The sequence below is a fragment of the Mastomys coucha genome, unplaced genomic scaffold, assembly GCF_008632895.1.
Source record: "Mastomys coucha isolate ucsf_1 unplaced genomic scaffold, UCSF_Mcou_1 pScaffold21, whole genome shotgun sequence".
Classification (NCBI taxonomy): Eukaryota; Metazoa; Chordata; class Mammalia; order Rodentia; family Muridae; genus Mastomys; species Mastomys coucha.
The window spans coordinates 143,801,991-143,809,920 of NW_022196904.1; the positions used below are offsets into that span (position 1 = coordinate 143,801,991).

At 44.0% G+C, this 7,930-nt stretch overlaps 1 protein-coding gene across 1 annotated transcript in view; it reads left to right on the plus strand.

The window, feature by feature from the left end:
- Positions 1 to 5,677: 5,677 nt before the first annotated feature.
- LOC116101065 (glycine N-acyltransferase-like protein) overlaps positions 5,678 to 7,930 on the plus strand; it is a 30,591-nt gene continuing 28,338 nt past the window's right edge. The window contains exon 1 of the mRNA XM_031384759.1: positions 5,678 to 6,522. The gene's annotated coding sequence lies outside the window, so the exon portion shown is untranslated. The remainder of the gene's footprint in view (positions 6,523 to 7,930) is intronic.

The following is a 7,930-nucleotide window of genomic DNA, read 5'->3' on the forward strand; positions in this document are numbered from 1 at the left end:
GAGTGAAAAAGACGCCATGTCACGGCCCATCCCGGGGCGTTACGTAGGGTAATGAGCGAACAGCCAATTATGGGCAGACACGCCACGCTGTGGTGTATATAAGCAGTGTGGATTTTGGGCTCGACTCTTTTTCCCTATGGATGAGGACAATAAAACATTGCTGCAGAAGGAACCTAGTGTCCGTGTGTCTTCTTGCTGGAGAGACGACTGCGCGGGCTACAGCCATTCTCTACTTCTCTACTCTCTCCTTCTCTCTACCTTTCTCTGCATCTGCTATCCTCTTAACTCCCCTCCCCATGCCCTGAATAAACTCTATTCTATACTATACTGTTGTGTGTCTGGTCCCTCAGGGGGAGCGGATGCCTCAGCATGGGCCAGCCGAGGCACCTGTTTCCCCTACACCTCGCCAGAACATATTCTTATAGCTCTTTCTCTTTTTATGATTACAACAGATATTCTAAGCTGTGCTTCCTACCAAATACCATATTTACTCCTTAAAATTAATTTGTAAACATCCCAAATCAAATTCTTATGTTTCCTGTCATTTGCACATAGTATTGACTTGTCTGCTCCCCCTTCTCAATTCTCAATCTATAGATTATCTTAGATTTTTTTATTTTATTTTATATGTATAGGTATTTTGTTTTTGTGTATGCCTACACACTATTATTATATGCCTGGTGCCTGGGGAGTTCAGAATAAGGCATCAGATCATCTGGAATTTGGAGTTAAAATTGGAGAGTTGTGAGCCCATAACCATGCAACCAATTCTCCAGCTTGTCAACATGTAAACTATAAACACTGTCTTTTACATTACATATTCAGCTCTGTACATTCCAGAACCCGAGAGGATTCCCTGAGATGTGGAATCAAATTCTGTCAGCCAAGAAACAAATGCAGTGGGCAAAGAAATGGGATTAAAAGTCCCCACTGATACACATGTTAGTAAGTCTGACTGTGAGGTAAGGTTGACGCTAGTGATCCAAATGGTTGTTCACTGTTACTCAAGTTATTCTCTGCAAAGAAGAAAAGAATGGGCTGTTAGAGGGGGAAAGCAAGTCCTATGGCTCTGTTGTGTATGGTAGAGGATTGCAAAATCGATCATCAGTGGGAGGAGAGGACCTCGGCCCTGTGAAGGTTCTATGCCCCAGTGTAGGGGAATGCCAGGGCCAGAAAATGGGAGAGGGCGGGGTGGCAGGCATGGGGAGGGGGGAGGCAACAGGGGTTTGTTTTTGTTTGTTTTTTTGTTTTTTGGAGGGGAAACTGGGAAAGGAGAAATTCGCATGTAAATAAAGAAAATATCTAAAATAAAATTAAAAAAAAAAAAAGAAAAAGGATGTAACTATGACTACTGGATACATGACTTGTGGATATTAATCATGTCGGCAGTAAGAGACTTCTGTGCTACACAGCTTTGGGTGAACCAAATAATTAGAAATAATAATTAGTTTAATACAAACCAATTATGTAAAACCGAAGACAGAATCATATAGGTGATTTCTTCTCTAACTCTGAACCCACTCTTTGTCTACCTCCTCCTCAGCTGCTTTTGGGAGGAAAAAGATAAAACATACCTCTGAGAGGTTTCAATCCCAGAGGGATCCTGGAGGTCATGCAAAATTTATAGCCATGTTGGGAGGAATTCAGAGAAGGGCTCAACACTATTATTTTGATTCATTCAACTAAGTCACAGTATCCCTCACTTTCCAAGAAAGAGGAAAAAGTGCAAAGAAGATGAAGGTCTGGTCAGTCTGACAGAACCAATGGGAGGAAGCATGATGCATGAGGCAGACACCTGGACCTGGGTATTCTGTAGCATTGAGAGTTACATGGAGAAAAATGGATGCTGGTGTGAAAAGGTTCTGACAATCAAGTTTCCTTTCCCTATCTCCCCACAGCTGTACTTCTCGACGACTCTAGCTGGCCTGTACCAGAGTCTTTGATTTCCTGGTCTTCTAAGCAGGCATATATGGTATAAAGCCCGATTTTCATTTTGATTCTATTAATGGGAAGGAAGCAATAGCATCAAAGTGACGTAGCTTAGGTGATATTTTTGATGGGGAAGGAAAATACAGGGAACCCAAAGAATAGGATCATTTGGATGGATTCAATACGTGATGCAGAAGGGTACCTTTTGTTTGACATCTGTTCCACTTGGACATGTAGATTGGCCTCTGGGCCTGTGTGTAGACAAGCAAAATCCAAGTCTGTGAAGGAGGGTGGAAATGCCCAGCTGTGGTGAGAGACTCAAGCCTGCAAGCCTGCTTAGAGACCATTTCCTAACACAACATTGCCACCTATTGGATAGAGCTGGGAGATAACGTTCCTTTCAAACAGGCAGCCAGGATCCTGTGTCAAAACAGACAGGATGTCACAAGGAGGTTTTCTTCTCTTGGCATCCTCTTTGGGCGATGACTCAACTGATATTTCATAACAAAGATAGTAAGTCATTCAAATACATAGTTTAACCAAGATTTTAGCCTGCATAGTCTTGGTGTTATTAATTTAACCAAAAACCAACCAACCAACCAACCATCAACAAAACATGAGAGCCTTGCTGAAGGCAATTTACAAGTTTTTCAATCTGAATTCACTAAACAGAACACAACAGGGGTCCTTTCCTCCCCCCCAACACATTTCTTATGGAAAGAGATCAAACCCAAGGATAATCAGGATATATGAACACCAGAGTTATCCCAGGATCTTTATCCAGAGATTGTAGAGGGACATCAAATTTCCCATACCTTATCAGAAAGAAGGATGTATGGCACCTGATAGATTTTTGGGTCAGTGAAGGAGGACAGGAATGTGATTAACATTTAAATGATGTGTCTGAGCCTTTCCTGTTACTCTTTTGACCATACTTGATGCCTTGTTGACAGTTTTATCCACTTGAGGAAAGCATGGCAGACAGGGTCTCAGAGAGGCAAGGAAGGGAGATTTTGGTCATGACACCATAGAAGATGTCAACACTGGGAGAAGTGCTAGATAAGGATGAGAGGAATGGACAGCAGCAGAGAGATGCTACCGAGATAAAAACGTGATCATATCAATGGATACAGAAAAGCACTCAGCAAAATTAAACAATAATTCACAAACACTCTCAGCAAACTAGGAATAGAGATTAATTTCTCAGTGTGATCAAGAACTTTACAAACCCTACATGTATTATGATATGTAATGGTAGGAGACCTAAATGCATTCCTGCCAAGATCAAACATGAGGCAATGTTTACTGTCACCACTCCAATTCTATACTAGAAGTTCTAGCTTATGTAATACGAGAATGAAATAACATGTGGATTAAAAAGGAAGAGAAAGGCTCTTTTGCAGCACACATACTTTTCTATGTATTTTTTTTAAAAAGCCCTAAATAGTGAACAATAGCCATAAAACCTTGCTGGGACAGATGAATGGATGATTTAGTTCATTGTTGATGTTATAACAAAGTACACGAGGCTGGGGGTTTTTACTTTCTTTCTTTCTTTGTTTTCATGAGTATGGGTGTTTTGCCTGTATGTATGTCTGTGTACTATATGTGTGTCTGGTGCCATGTAGCTAGGAGGAAGCTGTCAGATGCATTGGGACTGGAGTTACAAAGAATTGTGAGCTGCTGCCTCTCCAGCCCTGGTCTGGGTTATTTTTGAATAGTAGAAATTTGTTACTGTATTTTTGGAGACTGGGAAACCCAAGATATAAGGACTTTTGTCTCTGGGAAACCTCACTGCTTCCAAGACAGTGCCATTTGTTGCATCTTTTGATGACAGAATGTGAAAGGACAAAGGGGATGGGTGTTTAATGGAGTACTAATGTCACTCATGACAGCTCAGCCTATTAATCTTATTCCAATGAGCCTTAGGTAACATCTTACCAACATGCAGCAGCCTGGAGTGGAAATTAGAGCAATTGTACAGTTAACAGATAATAACAAAAAAATCTTATTTACCAGCAATTAACAATTGGAATTTGACATTTAAATCCAAGATAGCTTATTATTAAAGCTTGTGAATCAACAGTATATATAGTATATAGAGGGTGAACACATATATCAATAGAATTGAATAGAGAAATTGCAAATGGATAGGTTCATGGAATATTTCCAGATGTCTTTTACAATGATACCAAAAATCTTCAGATGAAACTTTTCCATAAATCACACTGCAGCGATAACTCTTCAAAGTCCCAGCAGAAGGAAAAGGCAGGGAGGGAGTGAAGGAGGGATCATGTTTCACATGATAGTGAGGTTAAAATGTACCATAGATCTACATATAAATTGTAAAATCATAAGCCTTACAAGGAAAAACAGAAAAGCCATCAAATCTAAAAGACAGTCAAGCAATTCTTACATTTAATACAGAAAACGGAAGCCAGAAAGTTGTGAAAAACAAAAACATCCTATTAAAGATGAAAAGAGGCTCCAGCTTGTTAGGAGATATTTTCACGTCAAGAATCTAAAGGTTTTCATTGAGGATGTTTTTAATGTTCTCACTTCATTTAAAAGTAGCCAGACACAGGAACAAATATTTCACAAGCAAGATGCAGAAATCAAGTAGTCACATAGGGAAACACTAAGTAAACATCACTATTATTTACACACGACTTGTTCACACACATTGAAAGCTCAAGAAATGTCGTGACACCCCTAATAGGAACACTAAAATAAAGTATACTGACAATAGGATTCACAAAATGGCCCAGTGGCTAGTAGAGCTTGCCACACACCAAATAACCTGAGTTCAATGCCCAGGACCCACATAATGAAAAACAAATCCCCCCCAACACACACAAAACCTGATTCTATAAATCTGTCCTCCCCACTCCACATATATACTATAGTTTGTGTCTCCTCACAATGATGATGACGACGACGATGATGGATATGAGGAGATAGAGACTGGATGTTGAGTACATTGCTAGGTCAAAGGGAGAAATGGCATAATCACCCTGGAAAATTGGTTCCAAATCAATGGTTGGGGAGGTCCTAGGTCCTAGGGTAAAAGATGCCACTGCTATTTCCTAAGTAGTCTTGTGGTCAAAATTCCTTCTCAATATTTATGCTTATGCCCATAGACTTAGGCAGAAGCTTCCTTTAAAATATGGGCATTAATCAACGCAGAGATTCATACTTGGTCAAAGTGCTGAGAATAATACAGAGTTCTCAGCCCTAAATGGGACATCTGTATTAACCCCCTTATCAAGTTCTGGACAGAAACCAAGAGATGTGGAATAGCCTGTAATGCTTTGAGGAGTTGTGTGGGGCAGCTTTAAAAGAGGTAACCCACACCTGGCTCCACACCTGGCACCAGACTTTTATTTGATAGTCTATAGTGTCTGGGGGTAGTTCTAATTAAACCCATCTTATGTATGTACATAAATTATACAACATCCAATGGTACAGAATATAGGGTTCTATTTCTTATTTTCATAACATCTTTCAAAAGGCAGTACAGCATTTTAGCCTGCTCTGATTTCTACATAGACAGCATAAAGTTTATACCATAAACGCACGCATCTCTTGGCACTGGCTTTCAGTGTTCACAATTGTGTGGCATTTGACCACTAGAGAGCATGAAAGATCAAGGATGTTGGTGCAAGCTGACAGAGGCGTGGCTTCTGCATATTTGACACACCTCCAGGATTCGGCCTGGATGAGGTAATAGCCCGCCAGAAGACGAAGGCGTAGGACTGTGCCTGTGCGTCAGTGTGGTTATGTCGGTGCGAGCAAAAGCCCCGGTGAAACACAAATGTAGGAACTTGGGCCGCGGATACAGCCGGTGCTGCGCTCAAAACAAAGTTAGTGGCAGCAAACCTGGGTCCCGGCGGTGGTCCCTGGGACCGGCATGGCGTGCGTGCTCTAGGATACTGGGGGACGAGGGAAGCATCCGGGAGTGAGAGCTCACCTTGGCGCTCTGCCAGGGAGGGGAGACTCCTGGAAGCCACTGAGCGGAGCCGCAGGGAGGGGGAGTGTGCCACCGCGGTCGCCTGGCTACGAGCAGAGAGAGGGCGGAGGGCGTGACCGTGCGGCGCGATCCACCCGGGCGCCGGCGAAGCCCGAGGCGCAACTGGTGCTAGGCGGGTGCAGCGTCTCGCTCGGGCCGCGCGACCCCGAACACGCAGGGCCAGGCCTTTGCATGAAGCCGCTGGACCCCTCGGAGCAGGAGCAGCAGCAGCCGGAGCCCGGCAGCCCGCGGTTGGAGGAGGTCAGCCCCGGGATCCCCGTCCCGGTGCCTACGCGGCTGCGGACTCCCCCATAGGCCGCTGCTGAGGCTTCCCAGGAGGCAGTGGCGTTGGAGGCCGGGTGTGCAGTGTCGGGAAGGGGGCATCTCAGGGCTCTTCATGCTCCAGACCTCAAATCTGGACCCTAGTGGTGTAAGAATAGCTGAGCGTGCATGGCCGCTGGTGTCCCTACAGCTCTGCTGTGAGCCACCCCTTCAGAATAACATGGTGCTGGGCCAGATGGAGAGCCAGATTGCCCCCTACATCATCGACCTGCAGTCCAGGAACCAGTTCCGCCAAGACACGGGTGAGCCATCCACATCCCTGGTCTGTCTGCTGTGACTCACCCAGTGGCCAGCTTTGCTTACGGATGTCAGTGATAGGTGTTGAGGGCAGGTGCTTCCCTTCCCTAGATCCTCACAGGATTCCAAGTAAAAATCCTTGCAAACTGATTATGCAAACCCAGCTTCAGCCTAGCTGCAGGAGACCCCTCGGCCCCTAGTGGCTCTTTGTGCAGGAACTCTAGGGCTTTGCAGCTCCCAGGAAATGCCCACTCTTCAGCAAGATCTTACTGGAGTCGCTTGATGGCTCACACCTCAGCTGATTCTACTTTGCCTCAAGCACCTTTGGGGCTGCCATACATCTCCGCCTCCCTTCAACCTGGCTGACTCTGGCCCTCTTCTATGGACACTGCTTTCCCACTGAGAGCTCCTGTATGTAAGACTTGGGAAGCCATAGGGACCCCCAGTTTCTAATTACAGTCTAGTGTGTGAAAAGTGCTGGAAAATTACTGGGAAGAGAGATTGGAGCCAGGGATTCCAGAGCTGGAGCCTCTGGATGTGGTGGAGAGAAGAGGTGGGAGGACTGGGCTCTGGAATGCCCAGCAGAGAAGCTGCTCCCTTTGTCCATAGAGTATGGGGCAGGGTAAACATTCTGCAACATTCTCCAACAGCCTGCAGAGTGGAGAATGTCTTTGCCAGCTATGCCTCAAACAGGGGCTTGGCATCTAGAATATATAGAGAACTGCAATAATTAAACTCCAAAATGGCTGGTCAATAAATTGGCCAAGGAATGGGAGACATGGTTCGCAAAACTAGAACCACAAATGGACACCAAGGATTAAAAAGGCGTTCAGCATTCTTAGCTACCAGGGGAATGGAAATTGAGGCCATGTTTTAGATTCCATCTTACCTAGTGACAAGTACTAAGATAAAGAAAAGAGACAACAGTGCTGTAGAGGGTGTGAAGAATTCTCAGTCCCTGTTGGAGGTAATGTAACCTAGTACAACCATTATATAAATTAGCATATGTTTCTGAAAATTAAAAAAACAACTTCCCTATGATCCAAATATACTTCTGAGTGTGCAAACACACACACACACACACACACGCACACACATATACATGTATACATATAGCTATATTCCTACCACAGAGATACCTGCACATCCACATTTATTGGTTTTCTACTTACATTAGCAAAGGAATGGAACCAGCCCAGATGGGACCAACATGAACGGATAATAAAACATGGCACATAAGTAAATTGAATTTATTCAGCTGCAAAGAAAAATGAAATCGTGTAACTTACAGGAAAATGAATGAATATGGGAATTAAAAAAAAAAAAATGCCGGGCGGTGGTGGCACACGCCTTTAATCCCAGCACTTGGGAGGTAGAGGCAGGTGAATTTCTGAGTTCGAGGCCAGCCTGGTC